Genomic DNA, 23,281 nt, shown 5'->3' with positions numbered 1-23,281 from the left:
AGACGCCCCCTCTTTCTCCGATGGACCCTGCCCTGTCACCCAAGAATCCCTCAACCTCAAGACTTCCCCTTCTTTCTCCAACCAGACCCTTCCTCACAGATCCTTCTCTTGCACCTTCCCCTCGTTCCCTTCCCCGAGAACCCTCTGAATGCTCACTGTGTCACTCGGTTAAGCAGGAGTGGGCCAGGGAGCTGGCTGCAAAGTTCCTATTTTTCTCTCTGTAATTAATAAGGGCAGTTCGTGGGGAGGCACGTTGAGACGATGTACCTGTCCTGCTATTTGGGAGGACAGAAAGCAGGAGAATAGCGAGTCCTGCCTGAAGGGTTGGGGGAGGTGTTGGGCGTGGATGGAGGGGGAGGTGGCCGACCAAACTTTGTCCTATTTTATGATGATGCTTTTTAGCCCCTGACACTCTTCTCTCTTTGATCTTCTGGGACTTTCTTTGTCTTGTTTTCCCATTCCACATCGTTTATCAACAGCATTTCCCACTCAGCTCAGGTTGCTCTGACTCCAGTCTTTTTAAAAAAATTCTGTTTTCTAGGTGAGACCCTGCTTCTCCGTCCTGATATAGTTAAAAGCACAGACTGAAGTCAGATGCATCTGGGTTGAATCCTGGCTGTGTTGCTTATGAACTGTGTGACCTTGGGCCAAATACTTAGCCTCTCTGTGCTGCCATGTTTTACAGCATAAAAACAGTAATGGCCTTTTCACAGGACTATGGGGAGACAGGCAAGGTAAACCATGTAAAACACTTAAAGCAGCGTCTAGCAGTTACGAAGTGCACAGTATCATCATTGGCAGACATAGAGCCTTTTTCCTATCACTTCTTCCTCCCTGAGGACACCTCATGCCCAGCTTTTGGTTCCTTCCACCCTCCAAGCTTGGCTGTGGCTGCCTCCTCTCCCTCCACCACCATGTTCCCATGCTTGCCTTCTTTTTCCTCCTCCCTGAGTCCCACCTTTAAGCTCACTTTATTTACTCGGATGTGGATTATATCTAGTTGTAAACATGGGATGGTGTGAGCTCAAAGTCCTTTTACTCTGCCACCTTCCCAAGATCTCTTTAAGTTCATTTTACTCTTTTAAAAAAATTTTTATTATTTTTTAGTGGATTTTTTATTTAGGGGCACCTACCTGGCTGGCTCAGTTGGAAGAGCATGCCATAATCTCAGGATCGTGAGTTCGAACCCCACGCTGGGTGTAGAGATTACAAAAAAGTTTTTTTTAACCTTTTTAAAAAATAGATTTAGGGACTACTGAGTGGCTCAGCAGTTGAGCGCCTGCCTTCAGCAGCTCAGGGCATGATCCTGGGGTCTGGGGATCAAGACCCACATCTGGCTCCCTGTGAGGAGCCTGCTTTCTCTCTGAATTATGTATCTGACTCTTCTGTATCTTTCTGTCTCTCATGAATAAATAAATAAAATATTTTTAAAAATAAACTTATTTATTTGAGGGGGAGTGGGAGAATCTTAAGCAGACTCCGGGCTGAGTGCAAAGCCTGACGTGGGGCTCAATCTCACAACCCTGAGACCATGACCTGAGCTGAAATCAGGAGTCAGACTCTCGAGCGACTGGACCAGGTGCCCCATATTAAAATTTTTTATAGATTTTTAAATTTAAATCTCTACTTTTATTTTTTTAAGTAAGCTCTACACCCAATGTGGGGCTTGAACTCAAAACCCCAAATCAAGAGTTGCATCTCTATGGACTGAGTCAGCTAGGCAGGTACCCCTTTAAGTTCACTTTAAATAATGGTAGAGTTGATTCTTCTCTATCTCATCACTCTATCCTTCAGAAAACTGCATATTTTGTAATGGTAATTCTGTCTCCACTGTAAAAACAGCATGAGAGCAAGGACTGAATCTGGATGCTCACCACTAGCTCACTCAGCATTTGCTGCATTTAGAGGCTATCAATGAATACAGTGTTACCCCAGAGATCACTTACTAATTACAAAGTGGAGGTCACCACTTTAACCACAAGTCAAATTTAACATCATCAATAAGGGACCAACTAACCCTGTGATGTGATGCATCAAGAAGGGACATGGCATCTGCCCAAGATGCTTAACTTGGATCTCATTATGAGGATACAAGCAGACAAATAAAAACTGCGAAATATTCTGCAAAACAGCTAAGACTGGGACTCTTCAAAACTATCAATGTCACAGGAGAAAACAACACGAAAGAAAATAAAACTCTGGAATAGTGTTCTTGATTACAGAAGCCTGAGAGATAGAACTAAATGAAGTGTGTAATTCTGGATTTGATCCCAAATGAGAAAGGTAGGAAGGAAAAGGAAGGAAGGAGGGGTGGATGGAGGGAGGGAAGGAGAAAGAGTACAGCAAAAAACACATCCTAATGAATGCAATTACTGGAGCAGTTTGAATATAGGATGTTCATTACATAATAGTATTACATCAATGTTAAATTTTGTGAGTGTGAGACCATCTTGTGGTTATGCAGGAGAATCTCTTGATCTTAGGAGTTATATGCCAAGTGTTTAATGATGAAGTATTATAATATCTGCAACTTGTTCTCAGATGATTCTCCAGAAAAATGTGGGATCCCAAGAGTATAAGCATACCTGGGCATATGGGAGCAATGAGGCAGAAATGTTGACAATGGTAGAATATAGTTGAAGACTACAGGAGCTTGCAACTTTTTGATAGATTTGAAAATTTTCAAAACAAAAGCTAGAGAAGATAAAGCATTTATGGAGTGAGTGGACTTTGAAATTCAAGACAAAAACCTGCAAATGTCTCTAAATGTCTTCCACACAAGAAGGGACAAACATTCTTTCGCTCTTAACACAGCCTTTGTATTTTTTTTCCAACAAGTCCTTGTGAATTAGTCTAGGCCAGACTTTCTTAATCCTGAGCCCTTGAATGAGCTTCCTGGGTTCCAGGAATCCCTGACATGGTAGGCAGAATGTGTGGGTCACTTCACAAGTGTGAGTATGTGTGTGTATGCATGTGCATTCTCTCCTTAGCATTTATCAGATTCTCAAAGGAGGTTGTGACCCAAAAATGGTTCTAAACTCCTGGTATGATTACTAGGTCTAACCCCAGTGGGGGCCCCATTCCTCACCTCCACCTCCTCCCACCTCTGACCCCACACACCCTCCCTGCACGTTCCTCTCATCCCTCACCACCTAACCCACACCCATCTCACGTAACCTGCTCTCACACCTGCTGGGATGCCAAGGATTCACCCACACATTACTCTGGTGCAACACGCTCCTGGATTTGGCTGACACTTCACTAAATCAGCCCTGAAACCTGCAGCCAGTCCTCCCACAGCCACACTATGTTTTTATGATTTGTTGTTAGGTAGGTTGGGCTTTCTGTGGCACTGGTGGAGACCCACCACCTCTCCTTCCTCCAGCCCACTATACAGTGTGCTTGGTGTGAATTAAGATTGGTGATGGGGGATGGTGCTAATGCAGCCCTCACTGGAATAAATCTCACTTGGATATGGGGAGGGACAGGCCAGTGGCTCTTGCAGGGTTGGGTGACAGTGAGCCAGAATTGACTTCTACTAATTACTATGTGTGCGTGGGTTTGGGAGTGAGTACAATTCAGGATTACACAAGGGAGAATGCAAGAGAGCATCTTGGGTCAAATAGCTCAACAATTTCATGCCAACTCTTATGCTCCCAAATTCTATCCAAACACACACATACACACACCCTACAAAAATGTAAAACCCTCAGAAGAACACTTTATATCTTCTATTTCTATTTCTGTCTATTTCTAAAACATTTGAGAGATTTTACAGTCTTTTATCTTATACGGCTAGTTCTAAGAACTCAGCCTAATAAAATAACATAAATTATGATCAAAGAATTATTAACAGTGGCGACAATTCATGTGTTCAATATCACCATATCCTGTAAAAACCCTGAAGTTAAAACCCTGATTTTGTAGTGGGTGAATTACATGGTATATGAATTATAGACCAAGAAAGCTGTTAAAAAATCCTGAGATTGGAGTGGTAAGGATCCTGTTTTTGTAGTTGAGGAAACCAAGACTCTAATGAAATGGAGAATTGAGGCAGAATCTGGATTTGAATTAAGGCCTTTCTGACCATCAACTCCACTTCTGTAACCCCTTTCTAATTCTATATATCCCCTTTCCAAAAGACCAAAAGATGTTCATCATGAAAATTGTGAAAGGTAAAACAACCCAAATATCCTAAATTGCAGGACCAGTTAAATAAATTGCGGCATATCCCTATGGTACAATATTAGGCATCATTAAAACTTATGATTATCCTGAACTTTTAGTGATGAGAAAATTTTTATTTCATAAGATTTTAAAATAAGGATTATTTATTTATTTAAAAAAATATTTGTTTGGGAGAGAGAGCATGAGTGCAAGTGGGAGGAGGAGTAGAGGGAGAGGGACAAGCAGACTCCACGCTGAGCTCGGAACTTGAGGCAGGGTTCAGTCCCACAACCCTGAGATTATGACCTGAACCAAAATCCAGATTCAGATGCTTAACCAACTGAGCCACCCAGTTGCCCCAGTAAGAGTTTTATAAAAGTTATAGAAGTAGTGGTGGTAAGCAGAATAATGCCATCCTTCCCACCTTGGTCCCCCCAAATAATCTATTTCCTAATCTCTGTGGCTTGTGAACTTGTGACTATGTTATCTTACTCGGAAAAAAGAGTAAGATGTGATTAAATGCAAGATTTTGAGATGGAGAAATCGTCCTGTGTTATGTCCAGGTGGCTTTAATTTTGTAGGGGTCCTTAAGCAGGAGAGGGAGGCAGGAGCATCAGAGAGGTAGATGTGATGGAAGCAGAGTTCAGAGTGGTGTGATTGCTGGCTTTAAAGAAGGAAGGGGGCCATGGGCTAAGGATTGTGGGCAACCTCTAGAAGCTGGGAAAAGGCAAAGAAATGAAAATCTCATCTAGGGCCTCCAGAAGGAATCCAGCCCTGCCTACACCTTGACTGTAGTCCAACAAGACCAATTTGGACTTCTGAGCTCTTGAAGTTAAATTTTTTTTTTTTAATTTTCATTTATTTATGATAGTCACAGAGAGAGAGAGAGAGAGGCAGAGACACAGGCAGAGGGAGAAGCAGGCTCCATGCACCGGGAGCCTGATGTGGGATTCGATCCCGGGTCTCCAGGATCGCGCCCTGGGCCAAAGGCAGGCGCCAAACCGCTGCGCCACCCAGTTTATAATTTTAAACTTCGGGATAAACCCATATCCCGAAGTTTAAAATTATAAATTGGTGCAGTTTTATGCCACTAAATCTGCGGCAATTTATCATGGTAGCGATAGGAAACTCGTTCAATAATAAACATTTACCAGGAAATGCAGAAGTCCATGAGGTGAAAAGTCAAAGTTGCCCTTCTTTGCCTTTCAGGTTCCCACAAGTTGGCAAGTATCCTTAAAAGCCCTTTGCACTAAGGACATAAAATACAACCCATGTTCTTTTGTATTGCTTTGCTTAGTTTCAAAGCAGGATACCAGAGTGTATGTATAGATTTAACGGGTAAGTTCTCAGACATGTAACAAAAACATAGGAAAAGACCTGGAAGGAAGCATACTCTGTGCCTTGGGGTCTCAACATTAGAAAACATAACCTGTGTTTACGGGCTGTTGACTATCCTAGCCCTTCCCCTAACAACTTGTGAGTTAATGGAGACTTTTGGCCAGTTGGGAAAGGCTAGAGGGTAGGGCAGTAGGGTCTTAAATTCTTTCTGTAACCAAGGAGTCTACAAGGAATGTTGGATCCTCATATCTGTCTTTGAGGCTCCAAACAGGTGAATAAAATATGTTAATTAGAGCCCTACTGGCTGCACTTCACCTGGGTACATTTATATGCAATATGCTTTTGTCTCTCTCTCTCTTTTAAAGATTTTATTTATTTATTCATGAGAGAGAGAGAGAGGCAGAGACATAAATAGAGGGAGAAGCAGGTTCCCTGAAGGCAGCCTGATGTGGGACTAGATCATAGGACCCTGGGACCACTCCCTGAGCTGAAGGCAGATGCTCAACCACTGAGCCACTCAGGTGCCCCAGGGCTATCTCTTTTTAATTCTTTTTTTCCTCTCTAATTATCCTTAAAGTATGACCCACTCTGCCCTCCAACCCACCCAGAAAGTGCCTCTATGCGGACAGGCAGGGATGGGGGCACAGCCTGCCTAGGCTAGAAGCGATAGAAACAGACATTTTTCAGCTAGTGCTGGGGGGAGTCCCCTTTTATTCAACATTGGCTCACTGGGAAAGGGGGCACACTTTTAGCTGCCATCCCTCAATAGCCAACTATTCCCAGAAGCTCAGTGAATTAGAATTCTTCTAATATTTTCAGGGAAGGATGGATAAACTCGTTCGGGCTAAAATGTGAATAACAGCTCTCTATCTCTAAAAAGGGATTTGTATTTTAAGGAGGGTCAGGACTCTTGCAGAATGTATAGGGAGGGGTACTTTACAGGGTAGGTGGGATTTCTCTGGGGCTTCACCCACTCCGGGAGGTTGTGGGAGGCATTTAGAGGGAAGTGGGCTAACCTCTAAAGAAGCAGGCACCGCATCCATGGTAAGGCTAGTGTACTGAGAAAACCTTCATCTGCTTCCTGCCCAACTGCTCTTCCAAATTATCCAGAATCACCATCACCTCTCATGTCCCATCTGTCACTGAGGTCTGTCCGGCTCACTTCTAGCCTCCCGTCTGGGTGCCCATAGCCTTGCCCTGACTTATGCAGGCATTGTGTCATCCTTGGGCTTCCTGCAGGTCCTTTGCTGAAGTGATTTCTGGGCTGTCAGACCCACCACGTGATAACTCAGTATCCTTAACCTGAGTGGGTAGCTAGGACTTAGGATGTTCATAAACTTGGACGCCAATAATTACATCCTTATTCACAAACCTTTAAATGAAATTTAGCATTTCCTTCCATTATGGATAAACACTCAAAAACAAAAATAAGAACAAAGCACGTGAGCTGTACCTGAGAGTTTGTCACCATTAGAAATCACAGATAATTGCTTATCACTTTGCGGTTGGTGTTATTTTAAAGTAGAAAGTTTTCTCTCCAAAAGGACCAGCTGCTCTAATTATTGGAGGCAAAAGAATATGAAGGAACCTCCTAACACTGGGCTTTCCACCCTATGTTTCCACTGGGTTTTCCGCCCTAGAAGCCCCTACCCTTCTTCATCTTAGGGTATCTGTTTAGAAGATTCTGAGCCTGAGATTTTGTTGCCTTTTATTTTTATTTTTCTTAACTTAAGTTCAATTAATTAACATTCATTATTGGTTTCAGAGGTAGAGGTCAGTGATTCATCAGTCTTACAACACCCAGTGGTCTTTATCTCACATGCCCTCCTTAATGTCCATCATCTAGTTACCCTATCCCTAAGCCCCTCCCTTCAGTTTGTTTCCTATGATTAAGAGTCTCTTATGGTTTGTCTCCCTCTCTGATTTCATCTTGTTTTATTTTTCCTCTCTTCCCCTATGATCCTGTTTTGCTTCATTTCCATATATGAGTGAGATCATATGATAATTGTCTTTCTCTGACTTTTTTTTTTTTTTTTGCTTAGCATAATATCCTCTAGTTCCATCCATGTCATTGCAAATGGCAAGATTTCATGTTTTCTTTGATGGCTTAGTAGTATTCCATTGCATATATATCTATATCCCACATCTCCCTTATCCCTTCATCTGTCGATGGACATCTGGGCTGTTTCTATAGTTTGGCTATTGTGGACACTGCTAGCTCCATAGCTTTCATTTCCCCCAATAGATACTATACCAAGGAATGAAAATTAAAACACGAGACAATGACAACAACAACAAAACTAAAAGATGTTGCATCTGCAGGCTCTACTTTTGTTTTAGGAAATGCATCATTTCTGGGTACTTGCAGAAGTCTTCCTGTTTGACTGGAAGACAACCTGAGAAACCCAGATGCTAGCGATGGGCCCTAGGAATGTGCAAACTTGGCAATTCAGCTGCCCATATGGGGACAGAGGACAACAGAAGTCCTCATGGATGAACTGTCAGCCCCAGAAAGCACAACCCAAGCCCAAGAATAAAATCCAAACTCCACATCTCTGAGGTGGAGGTCGATCCCTTCATTGAGAAAGTGGAAGAGGGAACACAGGTGACAGTGGCAGAGATGATTGGGATAAGGTGGGCCTGGCACAAGCTCACTAGACATTGGTAGCATTGGTGGAACCATCATGGAATCAAGTAGAGACTCCCCTAGGTAGAGCAAGAATTGTGTTATACTGCCAACACCATAATCCTTAGACCCCATTCTAATTTTGTCATTTGTCCCAATAATATCCTTTAGAGCCAAAACATCCCCTCCAGAACAATGTTTAGTTGTCATGTTTTTTTTTGAATCGAGACATAGTGACATATAATGTATTAGTTTCAGGTGTATGACATAATGATTCAACGCATGTATATACCATGAAACAATGACCATGTTGTGTCTAATTAACATCCAGTGCCACACATAGCTACAGAGTCATATCTAGTTCATCTCTCTCCATTTAGAGCAGTTCTTACATTTCTTTTCAAAGAGTATTATCAGTTATTTTGTAATCTGTTCCTCGATTTGGGGTTATCTGATGGTTTTTCATGGTTTGATTTAGTTGTATATCTTTGGCAGAAATCACAGAAATAATCACAGAAAAAAATATAATCACAGAAATAATATTGTGTACTTCTTGTTTCCTCCTATCAGATGGTGGGAAATTTCTATTTGTTCCATTTCTTGAGGTATTAAATTCAATCACATGACTAGCATCTGTCAGATTTCTCTACCGTAAAGTTACTCTTTTTACTTTTTAAAAGAAATTTGTATTTTATGGGGAGACATTTTGAAAACTGTGTAATTATCCTGGTCCTTACCACTTTTTATTTATTTATGTTCACAGGGGCTCACAGATTCTTATTTTACTTGGAGAATTATAATTGATTATTGTCATTAGTTATTTTGGTGTTCAAGCTATCCTTTATTTGGCTAGTGGGAGACCCTTCAAGCTAGTTACTGTACCTTTCTAATGTGTCACACAATCCTTTGAGCACTTTCTTCTTCTTCTTCTTTTTTTTTTTTGGCACAAAGATTGTTCCAGGCTCTTCTTGAACTTTCCCTGCCCCAGGCCTGGAATCAACCAATTCTCCAAGAGGTCCTGATTGTTTTTAGTGGAGAATAATATGTGAAAGTCGAGATCTGGGCATGAGATATGCTCATTGTTATTGGACTGTTGCTCCCAGGCCTTCACCAGTGGCCTGAGTTCAAGAATATATGTACACACACACACACACACACATGCGCACACACACACACCATTTCCATCTGTATTTATTGCTATATATATTTGTGTCTATTGAAAACCATGAAAAAAAAAAAAAGAAAACCATGAGTTCACTCCATATCTCTGATTCTAATCTACCACCCTAGAATTCATTCTAGTCTTTTCCCTTTCTATATTTGTAAACTGCTTTTCTGACAGTGAGCAATCTGGCACGTGCAGGGCTCTTTTAGGTGGTGGAGGGAGTGCTAAGAAATGTCTCTCTGAGGAGGTGACATTTAAGCTGAGACTCGAAGGAAATGAGGGCAGAAGCCATGCAGATTCTGGGAGAACAGTGTTCTAGGCAGAGCACTGCAGTCATTGCAGTGGCCCTGAGCAGAAGCACCCTGGTGTATCTGAGGAGCAGCTGGCTTCCTGTGGCTGAGCCAGTGGGTGGATGACATCAGCCAGGTAAGAGAGGGTAGTTCAGGCAGCACTTTGCAGACTGTTGTAAGGACTTTGGTTTTTATAGTGACAAAGATAGGAAGCCAAAGGAGCATTTCAAATACGGGAGGGACGTTCTTTTGTAAAAGATTGCTCTGACTGCAAAATGGGGAAGCAGGGAGAGCAGGGGGAGATATGCAGCAAGCCTGGGAGGAGGCACATGGCTGGAAAGGTGGTGAGAAATTATCAGACTGGGGGAGCCTGCAGGATCTGTGCGAGATCATGGATGTGGCACGTGGAGTGTGAGAGATGGGTGGCAGTACATGGGGCTTTGCAAGTGCTTGTTGCATAAATAAAACAGAAAAGTTTTATTCAAAGCACTTAGTACACTGGGTGGCATGCAATAAAGTAATCACAATCCCTGTTTATTATCATTGATGAATGAAGCCGGCTCCTTTTCCCCACCAATCCAATTCCAACCCTGTTCTGGCATCCTAGAATGTTCATACTTGAACAGAGCTACCCCCTTGCCACCAGAGCTCCTTCCCATCCCTTCCTGCCTGGTCCAGTGAGTCAAAACTCCCACTTCCTCCAAGTGGTACCTCGGGAGAGTGTGGGTCAGCATCTGATAAGCTCATTCACAACCAGCTATTGACTTCTTGCAAGATGTCTACCCCTCCCAGAGGTATTCACATTTTCAAAGGCGGCAACTTATTTACTGAGTTTGGGGATAGGGTGGAATCTCTTACTCAACTCTGATAGTGGTGAAGGAGGTCATTTGATTGTGGGCAGCACCCAAATGACCCTTTGCAAAGATTGGGGACATTCTCGAAGGGCCCAATCCAGGGCCAGCCTGCTTTTCCCCTCTCCCTTGCCTCACTCAGCCATCCTGGGCATTTATTTACTGCCTCCTTTTACATGAGGATGATGTGATCCATGTCTGGCCAGAAGATCATGCATTCTAGATGCTTCCTCCTAGGTGGGTAGGATTTGGTGTAGGCATCCTGCCCCTTTGGGAGCTCCCATCTGTGAGATAGCTCAACAGGGCAGTCTTCACTCATCCATCAAACTCAATCTACTAGTAGAGGCTTAGAACCATCAAGCAATTGTGCTTAGTTCCTCGGTTGTGTGCAAAATTGTTTTCTGTGCAAGACTGATTTAGGAAGCAAGGCTATGAAAATACCATGACAGCACTTCACATCCATTAGGATGGCTATAATCAAGAAGGCAGATGATAACAAGTGTTGACAAGGATGTGAAGAAATTGGAACCCTCCTACTCTGCAGGTGGGAATGCAAAATGGCAAAGCCACTTTGGAGAACAGCTTGGCAGCTCCTAAAATGGTTAGGTATTATTACCAAATGGCTAAGAAATTCCACTCCTAGGATATGCAATGAAAACATAGGTCCTGGGGCAGCCCGGGTGACTCAGTGGTTTAGCGCCTGCCTTCAGCCCAGGGTGTGATCCTGGAGTCCTGGGATTGAGTCCCGGTTTGGGCTCCCTGCATGGAGCCTGCTTCTTCCTCTGCCTGTGTCTCTGCCTCTTTCTCTCTCTTTCTCTCTCTCTCTGTCTCAAACGAATAGATAAATAAAATCTTAAAAAAAAAGAAAACATGGGTCCTCACAAAAACTTGTAACTCAGATTTATAGCAGCATTTTTCATAATAGATAAAAGTGGAAACGACTCATATGTTCATCAACCGATTAAAATATGTATATCTATCCAGGGGCATATTATTCAGCAATAAAAAGGAACAAAGTAGCAATGCATACTACAGCATGGATAGACTTTGGAAATATTGTGCTAGTTGAAAGAAATTAGACACAAAAGACTCACATGTCATATGATTCCATTTGTAAAAAGGTCATCCAGAAAAGACTAATACATAGAGACAGGATGTAGATTACCAGTTGCCAGGGGCTGGGAGGAAATGGGGAGTGATTAATGGATAGAGGATTTCTCTCCAAAACTGATTTTATAACTGTGAATGTACCAGAAACCATGGGATCGTGCACTTTAAAGAAGTGTGTGGTATATGAGTTGTATCTGGTTAGCTATAGTGTCTAATTGGAAATACCCAGGTCCCTGGGGACTGATCTCCCCTTCCTATAATGGAGGAAGGAGGATGAGGGATGCCAAGAGCACCACCAAAACGGTGACCACTTTCTCTGAGAGAAATCTTGCCAAGAATTTGTTTGGGGAACCAGGGAATAGAATGAGAATATTCAGAAAAATGATCCCAAACTTGGATATACGACAAAAGGAGACTGGTGCAGACTGGGGGGGAACACAAACAAACGACCCCAGCATTATTTCATTATCTAGAGGATATACCTCTGTTTCACTTCATCTATCCTCTTGACTGGGGCCCCAATTCTGTAAGATTGTGTGCTAGGTTATAGAATTTTGTTTGGTGGAGATGCAAATGATTTTTGTTAGGATAACCTGAAAGGTTATGGTTTTATTGCCCTGTAGTATATGAGTCCGTTTTGCCTTTAACCTAGCACACTGATTTTCATATGCCTTTCCTCATGGATTATATAACCTCTTTCCTCTACTTCTTCTTTGTTTTTTTTTTTTAAGATTTTATTTATTTATTTATTCATGAGAGACACAGAGAGAGGCAGAGACACAGGCAGAGGCAGAAGCAGGCTTCACACAGGAAGCCCTATGTGGGACTCGATCCCAGGACCCCTCAGCCAAAGGCAGACACCCAACCACTAAGCCACCCAGGTGCCCCTCTACTTCTCCTTTGTACTAATTTTTACCATCCCACTGATTCCCTCATTAACACGTTAAATATATCTGGGGTGGGTGCTCGTTTGTCAAATGCCATGTTTTCCATGTTCTTCAAGTTATACTTTGGGGACAGAGGTCATTTTGTCGTGTGTTAACAATGGTATGGGCACAGAATCTCGTCAGTGCTGTCAGAACCTGAGCAGTAAAGCAGAACCTTCTAGACGCACGAATAAGGAGCGATTACGAAGAACTCTTGGTGCTTAAAGCAAGAAGAGATATTACAATATCCTATTTTTTTAATATCCTATTTTTTTAAAAGGGGGTTTTGCTTAAGATTTTATGCACATATCTAGGTATATATACAGATACATATTCTACACAGAGGAAGAGAGAAAGGGGAAAAAAAAGACCAGAAGTCTGTGAAGGCAATTATGTTATCAGTGATTATCTGGAAGGGATCCAGAGGAAAGATTTTAATTTTCTTTCCTGTGTTTTTTTCTGTATTTTCTGATTTTCACTAATAAATACATATTACATTTGAAAGTTTTTCAAAGTTCTTTATAAGAAATCCAGCAAATAAACCTGACAAGGGGAAAAAACTTGGGATTAAGGAAAATTAACCCTGTCTGGACACTCAGGGAATGGCATGTTGGGACTATACATCTTCCTCTAGAAAAACATAGGTAACTAGTTGTAAGGGCACCAAGGGAAAAGAGCCAGCTGACCAGTTTACAGGCTGCCAAGAGGACTTCAGATCATTTTATAGCAGTGGTTTTCAACTGGGAATGATTTTGCTCGGGGGGACATCAGGCAAAGTCTGGAGACATTTTTGGTTGTCACTATTAAGTGTGTGTGTGTGGGGTTGCTATTGGCATCTGGGGGATAGAGGCCAGGGATGTCACTAAACATCCTAGAAGACACAAAGTCAGCCCCACAACAAAGAATTATCTGGTCCAAAATGTCCATTGTTGCAAAATTTGAGAAATCCTGGTTTTTAGCAATAAAGCCAAAGGGGGGAAAAAACGGAATCTGAAGTGTACACCCTGTCGTTATAATTATGTACATGTACATAGACTCAAGGATATGGTTAAAGCTATGTACATCTCATTACCACCCACCAAACCCTGTCCCTGACCTTGTGGCACTCCCCTGGGGAGCCATTCCATCCCTGGGGGATAAGGAGTGAGGGATAGGTGCTACCCTCCCTTTTCTTTCCTCTGAGATAAAATTCCTGTCCCTACCATGGGACATTACACAGCGATTTTATTTTATTACTTTTTAAAGATTTTATTTATTTATTCATGAGAGACACAGAGAAAGGGGCAGAGACACAAGCAGAGAGAGAAGCTGGCTCCATACAGGGAGCCTGATGCAGGACTTGATCCCAGGACTCGATCCCGGGACTTGATCCCAGGAGTCCAGGATCATGCCCTGGGCCAAAGGCAGATGTTTAACCACTGAGATACCCAGGTGTTCCATATGCAGCTATTTTAAAGAATGAGATAGATCTCTATATATTGACATTGAAAGAAGTCCAGAATATATTTTTATATATATAAAATGATTCATTTTTGTAAAAGTAAACTATACAAAGAGGTACTGATGCTTGCTTATGTTCATAATGAGGCATTATTGCAGCAATTTCTATTAGCAGAAAAAATGGAAACATGGCACTTTTAGTTAAAATAATAGATTGAGGGGATGCCTGGGTGGCTTAGTGGTTGAGTGTTTGCCTTTGGCCGAGGGCATGATCCTGGGGTCCCAAGATCTAGTCCTGCATCAGGCTCCCTGAAGGGAGCCTGCTTCTCCCTCTGCCTGTGTCTCTGCCTCTCTCTCTGTCTCTCTCATGAATGAATAAATAAAATCTTTAAAAAAAGAGAGAGAGGGATCCCTGGGTGGCGTAGCGGTTTGGCGCCTGCCTTTGGCCCAGGGCGCGATCCTGGAGACCCAGGATCGAATCCCACGTCGGGCTCCCGGTGCATGGAGCCTGCTTCTCCCTCTGCCTCATTCTCTCTCTCTCTTTCTGTAACTATCACAAATAAATAAAAAAATTAAAAAAAGAGAGAGAGATAAAATAATAGATTGAGGATATGTGTTTTCCTTTGCCCCTTCCCCAAAGCCCAACCAAAATCACGGTAAATAAACCAAACTGGTATAAGCTTACAAGAGAACCAAAAAGAACAGGAGAGAGGACAGCAGCGGATGAGAGGTGTTGACAAATTGGGGAGGGGTAAGGTGGAGAGCAGAGGAATGAGTAGAGTTGAAAATGCCTGCTGAAGGCAGTCCCAGTGAGCAGCCAGGCCACCCACTAGCCCTTAGGCTAGACATGTGCTTCTCAGCTCTCACATTTGCACATGGAGGCCCCCACAAGAAGCAGGAAGATTCATGGACCCAAACCAAAAAATGCCAGGAATTGAATCAGAATGATGTATCAGAGGTGGAGAGGGATTGCCAATGGAAGCGTGGCTAGAACCCTGAGAAGCAGGGAGACGCAGTGGTGGGTTGGATTTTCCAGAGATGACCCCAACCATATCACCCATCGCTTGTGTTCCACAATGTGATTGTGACACTGAGAGATGGGGTCTATGTCCCCTCCCCTTGAGTGGGGCAGGCTTGTCACCCACTTGTGATAACAGAACATGGGGCAGTAACACTGTAATCTCTGAAGCTGGGACCATTGTGCTGGAATCCTAAGTCTCTATATAAGCAGTGTGACTGTCCTGAGACCATGATGCTGTGAGGAAGCTTGTATGGAGGAACATGGAATGGCCTTGAGAGAGAGAGAGAGGAGAGAAAGAGAGAGAGAGAGAGAGAGAGAGAGATTGAGAGACACAGAGACAGAAAGAAACAGAGCAGTAAGTAGATGCCTGGTTCCTGGTATTCCAGCTTCAATTACCTCATGAGAGATCCCAAGCCTGTTCTGAGCCTTTCTAAAATTCCTCAGCCACAGAAACTATGAGAGATTTAAAAAATGAATATTGTTGTTTTGATTAGTTTTGGGTGATTTCTTACTTATCATTTATAACTGGAATGACCAGCTGGGGCCACTTTCAGATCTAGGGCAGCCAATAAATTATCTCTGCCTGACCTTGGTAAACATTTGTTCTACAGAAAAATGGAAGCAAGGAGGTTCCAGACCTGAGGATATCAGGCACAGCAGAAGGCAGGAGAGACACTGAACAAAAAACAGGAATGTTATGTGAAAGTCTGTGTGCTGACCAGAAAGATTCCTGCCCCTCCTGCCCACTGGCTCTAAGGATGCTGCCAGTCAGGCACAAGTCCTCATCACTATAGGAAACTGGAGGATTATCTATAGAGAAACCCGCAAAAACTAACCTGTAGATATTATGAGCCAAGCTAAGTCTCCATATAGCAGCAGGAGTGAAACTTTTTAAAACAAATGTTGGATCTCATTGTAATTAATATCCTCAGAGAGATAATACAGTATTGCATCTATGAAACACAAATAAGATTCTATTTAAGAAGAAAAAAAGGAGTGTTTTGGTTTGGGTTTCCCCAGATGCCCATTCCTGAGATAATAATTGCAGTGCAAGTGATTTTTGGCAGGTAATCCCAGAAAATATGAGTTGAGGAGTTGGGAAGTGAGGCAGGGAAGGGAAGGAAACCAACAAAAGGTGTGTTATCCTAGCCAGTTACTATTATGGGCACCTGGAGCTTGATATTTCTGGAGAACCCCGGGAACTGGTGTAGAACATGCCTCAGAGGTATCCCAACCAGTGCACAGGAATCTACTAACTGCTTCAAAGGGGGAGTGAGTTCTTATTTATAGCTTGTCCTGCACTTAGGCTGAGGATGCTGTTGGGAAGAGAATACCCTTGGGCAGAGTGTCATAGATATTTGTAATAAATAGCCTTGGGCAGCACTCAGGGGTGAATGCCAAGGGCCTGTGCCAACAGGGTTTGCTGCAAGAAGCAATCAGAAAACAAGAAAGAGTTCTTGTAAATTAAAAATAAAAGAGTGGAAAGAAAATATTCAATGGAAGATTGACAAGGAAAAAGCTGAAGATAGCCTGACTTAATCGATCTGGAGTGCAGACTGGGCTTTAGGATTATTTAAAGCTCCCAGGTGATTTAAAAGCTCCCTGGTGGCAGTTGAAGTTAAGAACCTTGGCTTGGCAGGAAAAAAAGAAAAGATCACAATAATGTAAACTGAGAATACTGATCTAACCAGAAAATTGTCACATAATCAAATAGGAAGAACAGAGAGAGGGGAAGTAAGTTGGTGGGTATGGTGCATATAAAGCATACCTACCTCAATAGGAAGGCAGTAGATCATGTCTCAGGTTGATAAACGAAGAAATAGCATATAAGTTTCTTAATTACAAATATGGAGGTCAATGCCAGAGGAAACAGTAAGAAGAATACTAATTTTCTCAGAGAAGCAGGACTTAGGTGTGTGTGTGTGTGTGTGTGTGTGTGTGTGTATGTGTGTGTGTTGCCTTACTGATAATTGCTAGAAACCTTGTAACATAATTCCATGCGCTGTAGTGAGAATGGACTCAGATGAAGGATAAAAGTCATGACAGATTTTGTACTGTTTCATTTTTTCTCCCACAGAAAGTAAATTTTTGCATTATTTGTAAAATCAAATTAAAATTTAAAAACTGAATATTCATCAAGAAACCCAGAAGACAAGCCACAGATTGGGGGGAAATATTTGCAAATGGCATCTCTGACAGAGTGCTATTGTACTCAAAATATACAAAGAACACTGAAACCTCAACAATAAGAAACAAACAACTCAATTAGAAAACGGGCCAAAGACCTGCACAGACATCTCACTGAAGAAGATAGTCAGATGGCAAAGGAACATATAAAAGATGCTCCACATAATATGTACCAGGGAAACACAAAATAAAACACTGAGATACCATTACACACATTTTAGAGAGGCCAAATTCTGGAACACTGACAGCGCCAAATGCTAGAGATGATGTGAGGCAACAGGAAACTCATTCATAGCTAGCAGGACTACAAAGATGGTGCACCGACTGTGGAAGACAGTTTGGCTATTTCTTCCAAAACTAAGCATACTCTTACAGTATAATCCAGTGATCACAGTCCTTGATATTTACCCAAAAGAGTTGAAAGCTTATGTCTACACCAAAACCTGTACATGGATATTTATAGCAGCTTTATTCATAATTGCCAAAACTTGAGAGGGACCAAGATGTCCTTTGGTAGGTGAGTGGATAAACTGGTACTTCCAGACAATGGGATATCATTCAGAACAAGAAAGTTATAAAAAGACATGGAAGAACCTTACATGCATTTTTGCAAGTGAAAGAAGCTGTTCTGAAAAGGCTGCATACCGTATGATTCCAGCTGTATGATGCTCGGGAAAAGGCAAAACTGTGGAGACAGTAAAAGGATCAGTGGTTGCCAGGGTTTGGGAGTGAAGGGAGGGAGTATATAGGTGAACACAGGGGATTTGTAGAGCACTGAAAATACTCTACGTGGTTCCAGAATGATGGATACATGCCACTATGCATTTGTCCAAACCTGTAGAATGTACAACACCAAGAGTAACCTGTAATGTCAACTATTGACTTTGGCTGATTATGTTACATAAATATTGGCTCATCAATTCTAACAAAAGTACCACCCAGGAGGAGGATATTGGTAATGGAAGAGGCTGGGTATATGTAGGGGCAGGAAGGATATGGTAAATCTCTACACCACTTCCCTTCAATTTTTCTGTGATCCTAAAACTGCTCTTAAAAAAAAAAAGTCTTGATAAAGAAAATTGAATGTGATGGGATGCCTGAGTGGCTCCAGGATTGAGTGTCTGCCTTTGGCTCAGGGCGTGATCTCGGGGTCCTGGGATTGAGTCTCACATCGGGCTCCCTATAAGGAGCCTGCTTTTCTCCTTCTGCCTGTGTCTCTGCCTCTCTCTGTATCTCTCATGAGTAAATAAATAAAATCTAAAAAAAAAAAAAGAAAATATAATATGCATTATACAGGATCTGGAATGTTCCACATGAAGCTATTAATGGTTTCCTCTAGTGCACGGATTGAGATGGAGGGCAGAGAGGAGGGGAAAGCTTTCTCTTTCCTGTATGCCAGTCAGTAATGATTGTTTGACAAAAACTGTGATAGTATGAAAGCCTTTTCAATAGAATAGGGTTCTGAGAGGCCTGGTAGTTTTGGCTGACAAGTGTCTTTTGCTTCTGACAAAGGAGGAGGGTGAGGGTTCCAGCTTGGCAGGGATGGGTCAGCTCCAGGGGATCTGGTAAAACCAGCTGTGACATCACAAGGGCATGTTGATAGGGTGACTCACTTTGCAGGAGGGGTGGAGATGGCTCCCTCCTTTTCTTCTATGTGAGCTGCCCATGGGCCTGGAGCCTGCAGAGTGCCCTTGTTTTGGCAATCCTAAAGGAAGAGTTCTTTCCAAATCAATAGGACCATTTCAACCCAGGCCTATACACACCCAGCCTGGGGTGGGGGTGTGCATTGCTCAATCAAGGTTCATTGATTGGAGCAAGAAAAAGAGGAGGGATGGAGGGGGGCTGGGGATGAGCCTTGAAAATGGCGATCTGAACAGTCTTGGGCCTATAGGTGTGTGTGGCGGTTGGGGATAGCAAAAGCTTCTTATCAACCATTGCTTCATTAGTAACCTTTGATTTAAAAACATTTTTGGGATGTCTGCCTGGATGGCTTAGTTGTTTAAGCATCCAACTCTTGATCTCAGCTCAGGTCTTGATCTCAGAGTTGTAAATTCAAGCTCTTCATTGGGCTCCATGCTGGGCATGGAACCTACTTTAAATAAATAAACAAATAAATATTTTTAAAGTAAATAAAAGAGCTTTTAAGTATGGCCATTTTCTTACTTGGCCCTCAGGATCACCTGGTGTAAACATTCCCATTTTCCAGTTGGAGAGACTGAGGCCTAGAAAGATTAGATTACTTATCTGAAGAGTAAGTTAGTAGCTGTGTGCCATGTCCTCTTAGCCAGGCCCACAGACCCTCTTTGCTTTTTTATCTGCTACAGAGTTCCTCCTTAAGACACAGGAAAGGTACCTCTGTCCCAAGACAATGGTTTCCCTCCTTGAAACAGTGTTAGCTAAGCAGCTGGTGCCAGGCTAGCAGGTGCAGAGGGACCCTTAGACAGTGCTGGTCTCTGAGTGGGTCATTACTTCTGCATCCACCCAGGGTTGGTGGAACTGTTGCTCTTGGCTGGGCACAGTGCCAAGTACCCTACATGCACAATCTTACCACAAGCCTATAATTTAAGTATAGTATAATATAATAGCCAGGCTCACCCTATGGGCAATTTTTATAACCCTGTTTCTATGCTTCTTCATTTTGCTTTTTAACATATAGTAGTAAAACAGCAACAGTTGGTCTTTCTTGATGCCTGTTGGCCTGTGTTCATTCAACATGTACTTAACTGAGCACTTGATCTGTGCTGGTTTCTACTAGATGTGGGCATATCACAGGGAACAAAATATGGTGTCCCTGCCTTCAAAGAGATTACAGTTTCCTACTGGTCAGGTGGTCCAGAGAGACCACAAACAGATGTTAATCACTCTTGACCTTCATAGCATGCTGGTGATATGGGGATAGAGGTGAAGGAGATTATGTCTCAGGTCATGCAGAAAGGAGCTAACAGAGGACTGGGATCTTCTGTGGTCAAAGTGGAGACAACTGGAGCCATGATGGTATTTATAGAAAAGTGTTACTTATGGGTGCCCCAGAGGTCCTGAGACCCCACAACACACAGTAGATGGAGAACTCTGGACATCAGCCATCCCTCCCCATAGCCAATTTTATCCAATTTTGCTAGCAGCCCTTTGTAGGGAAGGCAGGCAAGATCTCTTCACTTAAGGGAGGTTTGGAGAAGCTGAGTCCCTTGTTCAGGCCACACAATTAGTGGGAGATATAAAAGAATGGGGGTGGTTGGGCTTAGACTCCAAATCCAACTCCCTCTCTTACCCTGCCACTCTGTGGAACTTAGAGGAAGGAGGATGAAAATAAGACCAAGAGGGACCCTGGCTTTCCAGACAGATACCCTCACCATAGTCCCATGCTTTGAGGTTGACAAAGCACTCTGACACTCACATCCTTGTCACACTGTCTGTTCCTTCTTTTGTGGTCACTTAAGACCTCACCTGTGCCCTAGAGGTGAGCATATGCATCAGCAGGAAGGACACAGGTGGCATATCCAAGTAAGTCACTGAGGAAAAGTATAATGAAGGATCTCTTACAAAGGTGAAGGTAGGATCCAGGGAAACCAACAGGAACTGGTAGTCCCCTGGGGCCTTCAATGGCTAGCAGCCATCATCCCTCTTAGCCTAGAGAGGCAAGGATAGAGAATGATTACAGGGTCCAGGAGGAATGGTGTTGTGTTGAGAAGGTCCTTTGGCAGGAGCTGAGACCTTCAGTGGAAACATGCAGCTGGCTCACAGCAACCCAAAAGGGAAAGAGCTAGAAAATCCATACCATGACTATAACCTCTTCTTATCCTCTAGGCTCTTGTGTGTGCCTCCCATTTGATAAGTCCAACCTAAATTCAGAAAGCAAGAGAGTCTGCTTTTGTAGTTTGCATGTGTCCATCTCCCAAGGCACAGAGGAGGGTGGAGAGGGTGGAGAGTGGTCATGGAGGGGCAAATAGGAGAGATCTAGCATGGCAGGACCCAAACAGACCAATAGACCTTTACTACCTTTACATCAGCCCCAGGACCTTTACTAAGGCTACTAGGAAAGACACATTCTCTCTTTTCTGGGGTTGCTCAGCTGGTAGGACTTGAGGCTGGGGCCACTGATCATTTTTTTTACCACATAAAAGTGAAGCTTCATAGTGAAGCCAGCATGGAGGAAAACTGAGTCCAGAAGAGATGGAGGGGATTGATGGCATAATTGTGTCCCTGGATCCAGCCATGCCTGAAGATTGAGAAAGCACCCTTAAGAGCCAATGAGTCCTTACTTTGTGTCACCTGGTAGGAGTCAGGATTCTGGAAATCCCGCACTGGAAAGCATCCTGACTGATGCAAGTATCTGATGCACAGGTGCCTGCAGGTGGCCAGGACTGAAGACGGGCTGGAGTGGCCATGACTTGTAGTTTGTGAGCACCAATCCTTGGGGATGGGGGAGTCCTGAGGCCCTGATTTAAGTGATGAACTTAGAGTGGGAAGATGTCCCTAAAGGCAGCAGCTTTCATGTGAGGTCATGACACCAATATAAAACTCTTATGTACCAGCTACTGCTTCTTATGTTTGACATACATCAGATGGTGTTATCCTCTTCAATATCCTCTGGGGGCAATACATCCCTATTTTACAGATGAGGAAACTGAGGCAAAGAGAAGTTAAGTGATTTGCCAGAGCCAGGATTTTAAAAAAGATTTTATTTATTTATTTGAGAGAGAGAGGTAGAGGGGGAGAGAGAGAGAGAGAGAGAGAGGGAGGGAGGGAGAGAGGAGAGAGAGAGACTCTCAAGCGGGCTCCATGTGGGTTGATCCCATGATCCTGAGGCCACAACCTGAGCCAAAAACTGATAGTTGGATGCTCAATTGACTGAGCCACCCAGGTGCCCCTAAAGCCAGAATTTGGAATCAGGTAGTCTGGTTCTTCTTAATCACTTTCCCTACCCTTCTGCCCTAAAACTTCCCTCTATAAAACTGAGTAAAATCCCAATCAATCAATGTATAAAACAAATATTAGCACAGTTGTTCTGCAGGTAAAGGGGTCCAGGTCAAGGTTCGGAGAAGAAAGACCTAAGCTCCCTGAGATTCACCATCTCACTGTGGGCTCCCCCATCCCCAATTAAGCAGTACTGACATAGGGCCATTATGGAGTGTGCTGGGGAGGCAAGGAGGTGATTGGGACCCATATTCAAGAAGAACCTCAAATGCATACTTGGTGTAACTATCTTATGAGAAGCACTGTTATATTTTGCATCATACTTTTTGTTTTAAAACCATTGATTTGTTGGGGCACCTGGGTGGCTCAGTCAGTTGGGCGTCTGACTTGTGATTTCAGCTCAGGTCATAATCTTGGGGTTGGGAGATTGAGCCCTGCGTTAGGATCCCCAATGAACTGTTAGGATCCCCAATGAATGGGGAGTCTGCTTGGGATTCTCTCTCTCCCTCTTCCTCTGCCCCTCCCCCCTGCTCACTCGTGTGCACACACACTTTCTCTCTCTCTCTCAAATAAGTTCAAGTCTCTTTTTTTTAAACCATTGATTTGTTAAAACATATACTATAATCTTTGTAAACCTCCCCACCGCCCTTTTGGGGCCCCCACTTCCTTTCCTTTCTCCTTTTTCTTCTTCTTCTCCTTCGTTGTTTTTGAAAGTTGAGGTATAAATTCTCCACTAAAAGAAATTAGAGCTGTTTGGAGAAATGGCTGATTCCAGATTTGGGTAAGGGCAATATAGGTGAACATCTAGTTTGCCAGAAAGTAAGCAATACACAAAAAATGGTAGCAACATTGCAAAAGGGAAAAGGAACCAACTTTAAGGAGCTCCCATTGGCCAAATTCAGTATAAATCGAACATCAAATTAAATAATGACAATAAGGGATTACAACTCATAGAATAAAATAAAAATCCACGAGTCCATATTGATATAAGTAAATAAAGTAGAATACTAACTTAAGAAACATAAAAGGAATGGTGGAGTTTAAAAATTGCCATTTGCCAGCTGCCATAGTAACAATTTACTCAGCAAGAGTCAACAATGAATACTAAAACTGGTGGGTGAAGGTATGATAGGAAACAGGTTATTTACATAGACTTGTATCTCCCCACAAGATACTTAAAAACAACAAAGAAAAAAATAGTAACTTTACAGCAGAAAAAATCTGGCAGGCACCACCCTAACCAAGT

At 42.8% G+C, this 23,281-nt stretch overlaps 1 protein-coding gene across 8 annotated transcripts in view; it reads right to left on the bottom strand.

Annotated features, from left to right (window-relative positions):
• CSNK2A2 (casein kinase 2 alpha 2) overlaps positions 1 to 23,281 on the bottom strand; it is a 79,750-nt gene that overhangs the window by 42,825 nt on the left and 13,644 nt on the right. The gene's annotated exons all lie outside the window — the stretch shown is intronic.

Source organism: Canis lupus, chromosome 5, assembly GCF_048164855.1.
Source record: "Canis lupus baileyi chromosome 5, mCanLup2.hap1, whole genome shotgun sequence".
In the NCBI taxonomy this organism is placed as follows: domain Eukaryota; kingdom Metazoa; phylum Chordata; class Mammalia; order Carnivora; family Canidae; genus Canis; species Canis lupus.
Note: the sequence above shows the minus strand (reverse complement) of the source record. Positions and strands in the feature narration are given on the sequence as shown.